The sequence below is a fragment of the Panthera tigris genome, chromosome B4, assembly GCF_018350195.1.
Source record: "Panthera tigris isolate Pti1 chromosome B4, P.tigris_Pti1_mat1.1, whole genome shotgun sequence".
NCBI lineage: Eukaryota > Metazoa > Chordata > Mammalia > Carnivora > Felidae > Panthera > Panthera tigris.
Genome location: NC_056666.1, coordinates 43,955,481 through 43,968,685, shown reverse-complemented (window position 1 = coordinate 43,968,685; position 13,205 = coordinate 43,955,481).

The window sequence follows — 13,205 nt, the reverse complement described above, 5'->3', positions numbered from 1 at the left end:
GAGGCTAAATCCAGAGGTGTGGACCTTTGTGCACCCGTTATAATTTTGGTTTTTATTCTAAGTGCACTTGCCATTTGTGTGTTTTGTGACAGGCATGAAGCCATGGATTGAACAGCGTTTTCATGGAAAATTATGATAAAATGTCATAAAAAAATCATTTTCTTAAATTTTTTTTAATGCTTATCTTTATTTCTGAGACCGAGAGAGACAGAGCATGAGCGGGGGAGAGGCAGAGAAGGGGGGAGACACGGAATCAGAGGCAGGCTCCAAGCTCCGAGCTGTCAGCACAGAGCCCAACACAGGGCTCGAGCTCGCCAACTGCGAGATCATGACCCGAGCTGAAGTCGGATGCTCAACCGACTGAGCCACCCAGGCACCCCCCAAAATTGTTTATTTTCTACATAGTCAATCAAGGGCTGAGAAATGTGTTGGCCCAAATTAGTTTTTACATACTTGTGTAAAGTAATACGCACCAATCATAATTAACAAAGCTTAGCATTTAGTCAAGTTTGTTTTAAGATTTTATTATTAAATATTTAAATCACAGAGAGTGAAATGTTCTCACCCCCACCACAACAATAAAATGATAATTATGTGAACTGCTGGATTTGTTAACTAACCTTATTGTGCTACTCATTTGTATTGTAGATTTGCTTTATGTATCAATTGTATTTTTAAAATCCATAATATTTTATATAGTTATAAAGAGGCAGAAATGTGAAATCAAGCTTATTCAATGTAGTATTAAACTATCTCTGTCTTTAATATCAATTTTATCCTTGTCAATGTTAAGCTAGCCTATGAAATGTATTTAGAAATGCTTTTTCTATTTTCCAAAACGGCTTATATAAAATTGAAAAATATAACCATGAAATTTTCAAAGAAATCTTCCTGAAGTCCTCTGCTTCTCTTTATGGAAAGAGTTTAAAAAAATAATGTTTTCGGGGCGCCTGGGTGGCTCAGATGGTTAAGCAGCCGACTACCAATTTCGGCTCAGGTCCTGATCTCACGGTTCATTTCATGAGCTGGAGTCCCGCATCCCTGCTGTGAGGGTAGAACCTGCTTTGGATCCTCTGTCTCCCTCTCTCTGCCCCTCCTTCTCCTCTCTCTCTCTCTTTCTCTCAAATAAATAAACGTTAAAAATTTAAAAAAGAATAATATTTTCATGGTTTTAAAAATATTCAAGCTTGGAATAAGCTGCCTTAACCTAAACATTTCTCTTAACAAAACGTCAACACTGTCAAATTTGTTTGCACTAAAATTATCAGTTTTCTTTTAGCTTTCTAAACTATTTCATTTCTAGATCTCTATATGTGTCCCCTTATAATGCCTAAAAATATTTATCTGTGCCTTCTAACGTTTTTTCTTTTACAAATTTTGCCAAGTGTTTGTTTGTTTTGTCAGCCTTTCAAAAGAACCAACCTGTTGCTTTGTGAGTTCTCCATACTGTTTACTTATCATAACCATCATAATCTAACTCATTCTTGTATTTATTACCTCCTTCCTTTTACTTGATTTGAATTGTAAGGACAATTGACTTACTTTATTGTACTTAATCTGCTCCTATCATTTTAAATTTTTTTTAACTTTTATTTATTTTTGAGACAGAGAGAGAGCATGAACAGGGGAGGGGCAGAGAGAGAGGGAGACACAGAATCTGAAACGGGCTCCAGGCTCTGAGCTGTCAGCACAGAGCCCGACGCGGGGCTCGAACTCAGGGACCGTGAGATCATGACCTGAGCCGAAGTTGGATGCTTAACCGACTGAGCCACCCAGGTGCCCCTGTTCCTATCATTTTAAATCGGTCTCTTGATTTACTAACTTCCCAGACCTTTTGGTACACAATAATTTCACTATCATTTATTTCTAAATAGCTGATATTTTTAGCTAAAATATCCTAGCAATGAATAGTTTATCTTTAATTTCTGTATATATGGAGATTTTAAAATGTATGCCTTTTATATGAATTTCTAAATTATATTCAGTTGTGAAACTGATTATCTTTATTTTTTATACTTTTTTTCACACTTCCTCTCTGTTTTATTCATGCCATGATTTGTCAAAGAAAATAGTCATTTGTTTTTCTTAAAGCCTTACATTCTATATTACCGTGATTCCTTCCTCTGAGTATTGTTTAACTGTTCCTCTACTCCCTAAATTTCCTGTTAACTGATAGTCCATATAGAGGATTGATTATATTCAGGTTCTCTCTGTTTGTTTTTGGTCAAAGAAACCTTCATGATGCGGTTTTGTTGCCAATATTTTATCTCCCAGGGTGGTAAATAATCCTGAGTTGCCCCATGTGTTACATAACAGATTATTTCATGGATTCAGATGCCATCAGCCTGGTCCTTGTAATAGAAGTTTCCTCATCAAAGTTTTGCCTAATGGTTTTAAAATCAGTTGATGCTTCCTGCCTAGCTCCATTATATTATTAAGGTTTGGAAAATAGAAGTTTTCTAGTCCTATCATTCTTTCTGCATTTACTGGGTGGGATTGTCCCCCAAAAACTTCGTTTGTGAACTCTTCAAATTCTTTGAAATGAAATTCACAAACAGAAGGCAGAATAAATGTTTGATTTTTACTAAATTTTCTGAATTTTCAGGCTAATCAGTTTTGTCTCTGATAATCTTTCATTGTGACCATAATTTTTCACATAAAATTACAAATTCAAGCAATCTTTGACATTTGATTTTTTTCCATCTATAGCAATCATTACCATATTTCTGTTTAAACCTGTCATTATCATTTCAAAATTTGAAATTGCCAGTGGAAACACCTTTGAGTTGATTCCTGAGTCCTTTACACACTATTTCCATCTAAGTTTTGTTTTATAGCTTCTTTTGTGATCTGGCACAACAAATTATCCTAATGGGGTGTGTGTGTGTGTGTGTGTGTGTGTGTGTCTAATGCTTCCTGCTCTGTCTGAAGTTACTTACTTCTCCAAGGAATCCTGATTGCCATTAATAACCGTTAATATTTGAAATGGTAATGTAGAGACTGGTGGTGTTTATTAGACTGGAAGGCCATTGTTTCTATAACTTTTGGTGTATCTCGCTAAGAAATACATGTGTCATTTTAAAGGCCATACTTCTGTATTTCAATTCAAGTTTAAAATGATGGGCTTTTAATCCTAAATACTTTTATTTTTCTAGTTGGATCTTTTTTGTACACTGAATTCTTGTGATACCAATGCAACTGCTTATTTACTTTTTTCTACATCATGCATAAAATAATTTCAAAATGTCTTTACCAATATGATAACTGAAAAGACTGCCACATACTGTTTTTGACTGCTTGCAAATGTTTTTTTTCTATAGAATACACTGGTTTTACATTAAAAAAAAACAGTAAGAAACCACTGTATTTTAGTCACTTATATTTCTTTTTTCTGTACAATAGTATTACTAATTTGACATAGATTTAATTTGTTTCGGTTTCTTTTAAGTTTTTGTTGCCATTCATTGCTTGTTGTAGTTATTTGAATGCATTCTAAAGAATGCAAAATGTTTTCATTATTTCTCAGCAAATTCACCAAGTGGATAGTCCCATTGTGTCAATGAGAAAATTAAGGCTTTAAAAATAAAATCATTTGCTTGAGGCCTCAAATATAATAAGAATTCAAGTAAGAATTCAAATTCGGCTTTGTCTAAGCCCCTAGAGCCTTTAAATCTGAACTACTTTGCCATTGTCACTAATAAAACTACTTTTTTGGAAATATACACTTCTCTTAATGCTAGTGAAGGCTGTACTCTGAGTGAGTTCTAGCTGCACATATAACTTTGTGGATGTGTGTGGGAAAACAGAAGATCTCACGAGAGTCTCCACAGCCAATAAATATGCCAATACTGAATTAATGGAGGAGCAAGGGGCTGGAAGAGGCCTGGGTTTCTTTCACATAAAACTGATTTATGATATATAAGCCATTTATATTCAATTGTTCCTATGAAAAATACTTGATATTGGCTTTTCCCCCTAAATAACTCAATGTTGTTAGAATGTGGACTCACATAACCAGAAGTTCACGGTCGTGAAGAGCGATGCCCATGCTAAGAGCATGCTTTTTCTATACTAGAACTTTGTTGATCGTAATGTTGGTTTTTCACCAACATCTATCCTATTTAAGAACACTACCTTTCTCATAATCTAAATTTCTATATGTAGTTGTGACTATTTCTGGGTTCTATTCTTTTGATCTCTTTGTGTGTCATTACCAACCACACTATTTTAACCGGAGACTTTTGAGGCATGTTTCAACAATTAGTAGGTCTAGCATTTCCTTATAGCTATTTGCATTTCCTGTTTATTTTTCCATATGAACTTCAGTGTCAACTTGCCCAGATCCACCAGTCATTGGATCCTTATTTGGATCACTTCAAATTTATAAATCAATTTAAGAAAAGATCCTAGGGGTGCCTGGTGAGTCAGTCAGTGGAGCGTCCCACTTCGGCTCACAATCTCATGGCTTGTGAGTTCCAGCCCCGCGTCAACACAGAACCTGCATCCTGCTTTGGATTCTGTGTCTCCCTCTCTCTCTGCCCCTCCCCTGGTCATTCTCTCTCTCTCTCTCTCTCTCTCTCTCTCCCCCCGTCTCTCTCTCTCTCTCAAAAATAAATAAACATTAAAAAATTAAAAAAAAAGAAAAGATCTTAACCCAAAATAGATGTCCTTACCTTTTTAAAGTATATTTTTTGTCTCCCAGGAATGTTTTACATTTTTTTGTATAGATTTTTGAATAGTCCTTGTTAAATTATTCCCAGATATTTCATCTTATTTGTCATTAGTGTAAATAGGGTTTTTCATTCATCATGTCTTCTTACTGGTTTTATTTGTGTAAAGGAATGTTGTTTATTTTTGCATATTAACTCCACAACCTGTTAACTTATTTTTATTTCTTATTATTAGAGGAGTTAGGTTTATCATCAATTTTCTCATATTATTTAGGTATATTATCATACATGTGCAAATACAAAGAGTATATATATATATATATTTAGATTGCTCTAAATATATATAATATGAATATATATATTTAGATTGCTCTAAATATATATAAATATAAAATATATATTCTTTAATATATATTAATTTAATATATATTAATATATTGTGTATATTATATATAATATATATTCTTTAATATATATTAATTAATTTAATATATCAATTAATATATTGTATATATTATATATATTTAATAATAAATATCTATAATATAAATATATATTTAATAAAATTATATTATATATTATATACATTTATTATTAAATATATATTATAGATATTTATTATTAAATATATATTTATATTATAGATATTTATTGTTAAATATATATATTTATATTACAGATATTTATTATTAAATATATATAATATATACAATATATTAATTAACATATATTTAATTAATATATATTAAAGAATATATATTATATATATTATTAAACATATATTATTTAGAGCATCTAAATATGTGTGTGTGTGTGTGTGTGTGTGTGTGTGTGTGTGTGTATTATATATCTTTCTATCTATAGTTTTTAGCCTAGGTACATTGGCTATACCACCAGCACACTGTTAATAAGGAGTGCAGATAATTCCAATGAAATACCTTAGGACTTTTTCTGCAAAGTAAAACCTTTAGAATCCTCACAAACACATAGATACATGTACATATATACATACACATGCATAAATATATGTATGTACTTCATCCAGATAAGAAAGTATCCATACATTTCTACTTTTTCCAAATGTTAGATATCCAATATTTGTGGAGGTTTCAAATGCGGTTAAAAAGAAGGCATATTTTGTACTATCACTATATAGTAGTCAATGCATATCTAAAATACCTACCATACTGATTTAGAGTCTGGCGCTTAACCGACTGAGTCACCCAGGCGCCCCAATTTGCTGTTTTAACAAACAACCGTAGCCCATAATAGCTGAAAAAGCGCAAGTCTAACAATCCTAATGCAGGGTCAGGTAAAAACGTGCAGAGAAAGAGTAGCACCCTGAATCATTTAGAGCATCTGTAGCTTAACCTATTTTTGTGTTCAAACTTGCTGCCTTATATTAAGGGCGGCCGGTTAAAATCACCTTCTATCAATGTGCTACTATTTCTTCTTGCATTTATTGTCATTTTTATATGATCTAGTCACTGTTACTGAATAGACTCATAACTGTTCAATCTTCAGAGTAGCATGTATCCTTTAAGACTAGAAAGTGTCTTTTTTTGGCTTCACGGAATCCTCTTTAGACGTGATTCTTTGCCTCTGTTCAGACCTCTGAGCAAGGTTCACAGCACCTGCGTTCTTATTGCTTCCGTTTGCCTTATAAATCTCTGTTCATCACTTTACTTTGGGCAATCTACTGCTTTTCTGAGTTTCATCGACTTCTGCTTCATTTCACCCTTTTTTTTTTTTTTTTTTGTATTTCTGTTCTCTTTTATGACCGTGTGAGGATATTGTAGTTAATGTGCAGGGTGGCACTACCGTTTTTATCAGTTTTGTGGTTGTTTTCTTTTTTCAGATATTGACTTTTTGTAGGTAAAAAAAAAAACAATCCTTTAATCACATCCTTGAATTGTTATAGAGGTTTCATGTAGATGTAGTCTGGTTTTTTTTTTTTGTTTTTTTTTTTTGTTTTTTTTTTTCCATTTTTATTCATTTAATGATTAAGTTTCCTAGTTAGAGAGCTCCCTCTTCTGTCCGCTCTGTGCTTTTCCGTGCAGTTTCCTTTTTGGATGTCGACGTGCAAGGTGCGGTGGGGAGGGGCAGGCAAAGACAGGTCTTTTTTCTTTCTCCTTTCTTCGGGATCCTTAAATCCTCAGAATTCTTCTTCTTCTTCTTTTTTACTTTCAGTCACATCTCTAAGAGGCATCGCCTCTTCTTTATTTTCTTTCTCTCAACAGGAAAAAAAAAAGTGTTTTTCCAAGTTTCTCACATGTCTTACGTTCCAAACCCCTTATGAACGACCAAGTCCCAAACTACGTGAAGTGCCCTGGAATTTATGAGTGCAGTTTAATCTTCCTGGATTGATGGTGTCTGTGCTTCATCCACATCTTCTGTTGTCTTTTTCATAGAATATTTTAAGGACGAATCCCCCGGGCGCTGCACCATTTGCATTAAGTAGTAGGCTGGAGAAAGAGCCCTGTTAAATTTCTTTTCTCTACGTACAGCTGATTTGAAAGTGGTGGTGCTCTGAACCATCCGATGCTGAAAGGGCATGGGTCTTGCGTGGTTGCATTGGCTTTTCTTATTGATTTTATGTATCTGTGGGAGGGATGGGGGTGTTTGAAATCAGGCAGTGTCCTTGCAGTATGAAACTGGAGGCTTAGCCAGTGTGTTTATGAAACCACCCTTTCTTTTAGATCCTTCCTCTAAAATGCACCTCATATTCTCATCCAGTAACAGCCTGCACGGAGACTCCTACGTTTTCAGTGAATAAGCAATTCTAAAATGTTAACCTGAAGTCACTAAGTTCTCCATGTACGCATTGGCTCTCTCGCGGTACCTCTGTGTCATTTATTTAATGTTTTTGTCTGTTTTGTTTCTGTTTTTTAGAGAGAGAGTGCATGTGTGAGGGTGGGGGAGGGGCAGAGAGAGAGAAAGAGAGACAAAGAATCCGAAACAGGCTCCAGGCTCTGAGCTGTCAGCACAGAGCCCAACGTGGGGCTCGAACTCACGAGCCGTGAGCTCGAACTCACAAGCCGTGAGATCATGACCTGAGCGGAGGTCAGCCGATCAACCGAGTGAGCCCCCCGGGCGCCCCTGCAACATAGGCTTTGTAGGAGCTAGAAGCATCTCGAAGAATATTGTTCAGAAAACCTCAGCAGGTAATTAGAGAATATTAAAAGCCCTAGCTAGTGCGATAAGAAGCTGTTTTATGGCACTGTTTACAATGGCAATCCCTCTCCCAGTCATGAGATGGATCCAGCCGTAATTCTTACACTCACACAGGGTGATATTTGTGTCCATTTAAATCCAGTTAAACTGCATTTGAGTGTAATTCAAATCTGATTTAGATATGTTAGAGATAGAGTGAATTAATCTCTATTTTATATCACTTAAGGCCATATATATATATATATAAATGCATGTAAATTATAAATCTATAATATGCTTATTTTTATTTATACTTCTAGGGGAAAAAATTAACCACATGACATCAGTAAGATGGCAAAATAGGAAATCCCAGACCCTACTTCCAACCACCAATTCAATAACAATTCACAGGCAAAATCCCTTTGTGAGAAATTCTAAAACTGAGAGGTTTCATGCAGCCTGGGTGAATGCAAAACTACCCACTTGGAAGCCAGCAGGAAAAACTGAGACACCCTCTTGTCATAATGTTTACCCCTGGTTCAAATCTATTCAATCAGGAGGAAACTCCCAGTTCTCAGCTTTCCCTGTGGAGGGAGGGGGTAGACTGAGTGTCTAAATGCCCTAACTTTTCCCGGGGCCACCCAAATGACCGGATTCTGTCTAGCCTATTTCAGAGTGCTGATGACACCCAGTATAATCCAGCCTCAGTGAGAACAGTGACGGTAGGGTAGCCTGGCAGTCATCATCATCTCCTTTTTCTAACATGTTTCTCATGTCCCTGTAAGCCTTCAGTAGAAGCCTTCAGTCTTTCTAGACCTTTCAGCTTCTATCCACTGCCATGGTTCAAGCACTCAGCTTATTTTTTTCTTTATGGTATTTCCTCTCTTCTGAGTGCCAAAATCTGAATCATCTATTGCCATGTAATGCATTATCCCAACACTTTGTAGCTTAGAAATAAACAGGTATTATATCACACAATTTCTGAGGGTTAGGAATCTTTGAACAACCCAGAAGAACGAATCTGGCTCATGGTGTCTCGTGAGGTTTCCATCAAGAGGCTGGCTGGGCCTGTGTCCTCTGAAGGCTTGTCTAGGGCTGGAGAGTCAGAGGCTGTTAAAGAAGAGGTCTCATTACTTGCAGTTGGACTTCACTTGCTTGCTGGCTGTCCATAAGAGGCTTCAGTTCCTTGTCATATGGTCCTATCAGCAGAGTTTCTCATCATACAGTAGCTGGCTTCCCCCAGATCAAGTGATAGGGGAGAGAGAAGAGAAGAAGCCATACTATCTTATATGATCTAGCCTTAGAAGTGGCATATTTTCATTTCTGCTGTATTCCATTGATGACCCAGATCAACCCTGGTACAGTGTAGAAGGAAATTATGTAAAAGTAGGTACACCAGAAGCTGAGTATCACTGGCAGATACCTTGTAGTTTGGCTAACACACATACTTTATGGATTTTCACCTTTTAAAATGAACGCATAATATCAGACACAACTGTTTTCTTTAAGTTTATTCATTTTACTCTGAGAGAGAGAGCGCACAAGTGTGGGCAGGGAAGAAAGAGAGGGAGAAAAAGAGAGAGAGAGAGAATCCCAAGCAGGCTCTGCACTGTCAGCACAGAGCCCCATGTGAGGCTTGAACTCACAAATCGTGAGATCATGACCTGAGCCGAAATCACAAGTGGGATGCTTAGCCAACTGAGCCACCCAAGCACCCCAAGACACAACTGGTTCTATACGGCAAATTTTAGAAGTACATTTACTACTAATAAGATGTGATAAGGCAAGAAGGAAAGTAGGATTGGTGCCTACATATTTTCCTTTTGGACACTTTGGCAAGGGTTTGCAATCTATGGCCTGTTAGACCAAATTTATCCCACCATCTGTTTTTGGAAATGAAGTTCTTTTGTAACACAGCCAAACCATTCATTTATGTATTATCAATGCCTTCTTTTGCACCACAATGGCAGACTTGAATAGTTCCACAGAGACTCGTTCACAAAGTTGAAAATATTTACGACCCAGTTCTTCAGAGAAAGTTTTCTAACTCCTGCACTAAGATATAAAGAGAAAAAATTCAAAAGGCCTAAAATTGTGGAAATGAAAACGGGGATTGAGATATCCCAAAGATTTAGGTAACTGAAAGAAATCATAAGGCTTCAATTAGCATACCCATATAAAGCTTTTAAAAAAGGCAAATGATATAATACAACAGGAGGGAATTCAAGTAAGAATTTGGGACGAAAAAAACATGCAGGACCAAACTCCCCAGTGTTCTTACTTCCACAAAGGTATGATTCATACCCAAATGAAACTGCTGATATTTGTGCTGGTATTTATGTGACAAAACTTGGTTTTAGGAGAGCTCAGGCAGAAGTTTACTGCAGAGTCTGGTTACATAGCGGAGACAGGATATCTAACCAATTATCTCAAGTATAAGTTATAAATAAACAAATTGGTTCTAGGTGCTACACAGGAAGTTTGAACTTAAAAAAAACTTACCATAAGTTTTTTTTTCTGTTAGTTTTTCTGTTAACTAACTTAGTTATTTAGTTAGGTAGCTAACTCACTGCCCTAATCATGGCTAAGAGTCAAAAACCAACTTTTAGGGGCACCTGGGCATCTCAGTGGGTCAAACATCCAACCTTTGATCTCAGCTCAGGTCTTGATCTCAGGGTTCTGAGTACAGACCCCATGTGGAGCCCATTTCAAACAAAACAAAACAAACGAAAAACCACCAACTCTTAAGTATCTCTGAAGATAAGCAAAGAGCTGTCTCAAGCCAGCTATACAAAAACTCCGTCTTTAATAGGTAACTTAAATGTCAGTAATGGAGGAATTAAGAATTAATATATTGGAAAAAAATTTTTAAAAAGTATTATTTGTCCTCACTTTTATGAATTCGATTCCTGGTTATCTCACCAGGAATCAAAAGGTAATGTTTAAATGCAATAAACTATGTAGCAGCACTTACAATGTATATTTTAGGGAATGTTCGTATGGTAGACAGATGACTCTCAAATTCCCATGACCTGGTGTATGTCTATACAGTCCCCTGCCCTCGAGTTTCAGTGGGATTTATGAAGGTGATGGGGGGGTTGCTCTGTGATTAGATTACACTAAATGGAAAGATTTGGCTATTTTTCAGGTGTGATTAAGGTTACAAATTAGTCAATTTTTAGTTAGTCAAAAGAGAATATTGTAGGTACACCTGACCTAATTAGTTGAATACTTAAAAAAAAAAGCCTCCAGAGGTGAGAAAGAGAGAGGAGTGGGCACCTTCTGGCCTGAAGAAGTAAGCATTCCCGGAGTGACTGTCTATGGAGGGGGCAGCCACTGGGGGGTGAGGGTCTAAGTCCTAAGTCCTACAACAGAAAAGAACTAAATTCTGCCACCAGCTTGAATAAAGTTGGAAAAGGACTCTGAGTTTCAGATAAGAATGCAGCCTGGCCAAGACCTTGATTCCAGCCTTGTGAAGCACTGAACTAAGGACTAAGCCAGGCCCAGCTCCTGACCCATAGATACTATGACATACAAACATATGCTATTTCAAGTTTCTAAATCTACCATAATTTGATATGCAACAATATGTAACATGTATTACACATATTGAGGGCAATACACCTAGGTACCAAGATAAAATTAAGGAAGGATAAGCTGACTCTTGGCATATTATATTGTTATTTTGTGGGGTTTTGTTTTGAACATTTCCTCGCCCTCTTTCATTAGTTTTACATTCAACCCTGAGATATTTATTCAGCTAGATCCATCCATGTGCATTAGCCCATTTCATAACAAAAAAACAGAGAACAAAAGTAAAATAATGTGTCTCCCCCCCTCCAAATATATCAGAAATTACATGTTAGAAGGGAAAAGAGATGTTTGGTAGAAAGACCTTTACATAAAAGAAGTCTTTCCTATCCCAGTGATGACAAAGATATTTTCAGGACGAAGGAAAGCAGCCTGCAGGTAAAAGTGGGAGGAAGAATAGTAAAAATGAAATGTGGTTGGGGCAACTGGGTGGCTCAATCAGCTGAGCGTCCGACTCTTGATTTGGGCTTGGGTCATAATCCCAGCGTCTTGGGATGGAGCCCTGCATTGTGCTCTGAGCTGAATGGGAAACCTGCTTAAGATTCTCCCTCTCTCTCTCTCTCTCTGCCCCTCTCCCCTATTTGTCCTCTCTCTCTCTCTAAAGTAAAAATAGATAGCTAGATGATGATGATAGATAGGTGATAGATAGATAGATAGATAGATAGATATGATAGATAGATAAAGTGTGTGCCTGACGGTCATAGACTCAGTGTCACCAATATGATAGGATGATGCTATGAGAAAGACATACTACTGTGGGGGACTAGCACTCTCCTTTCCATCATAAGGCCCGAAAATGATATCGGGTTTGAAAAGAACACCTGAGCTATAATCGGGAGGCTACAGGAATTTTCCCATCTCAATAGAGACAATTCTTGACATAGATTACTCTCTGAAATTAGATCCCATCCATCATATCTAGCACCTTCTGTTTCCTCATTGCGCTTGAAATCATAATGAATATATGTGAGTTCTCAGTAAAAAGGCAAATTGAGCTCTAGGCACTTCACAGATTCATCCTGGACAAAAGTATAAAAAGTAGACTATCCTTGCTTCACTACAGAGAAAACCACTCTAAGTAGAAAAGCAAACAAAAAACCCAGAGGAAATTGCCTTATGGGAGAAGGAGAGGAAGGTGGGATATTGGGACAGAAAACTAGTGATTTTCATTATTAGCTTATCTATGCTATTTTTAATGTAATTGAATTTTTTGAATTTACATGGAAAACAAAGCCCAAACATTTTAAATACCCAGAGAGGGCAGTGTGTGTTCTCCTAGTCCAAGTTACATGTTTGATTTATATCATCTTGTCTTTTTCATAATATAACTTAAGCACACTTCTCCTAATCTTCATATGAGAATGTGAAAAGTTCACTTTGTTGTCTTATTATATTTATATTTTAAGAACTAAAACACACAAGGCCCTTTTCTCTCCCTGACTGTATTAAAAATCAACTTGAGGTTCTTAATTATTATAATTCAATTGAAATATAAAAATAGAAAGCAAAGAGACATGTCAGTATAAAATTTTTAAGATGTACGTACAATAGTTTTACAAAAGAGAATTGTCTTTTTATATGTGTGAGATTAGGAAAACCCCATCCAGGTCATAGATACGTGGCCTTATTATGTTCTCACCCCTTCTTTGGCACACTCAGAATCCCCACAGTTAAGTGGTTTGTTCCTCCCCCACAGAGAAAGGGAATTGTTCAATATTTGACACAACTTTTAGGGAAAAGGTTTGGGATTTATTAAAGATTAATATCTTCAATGTACACCTGAGTGACTTT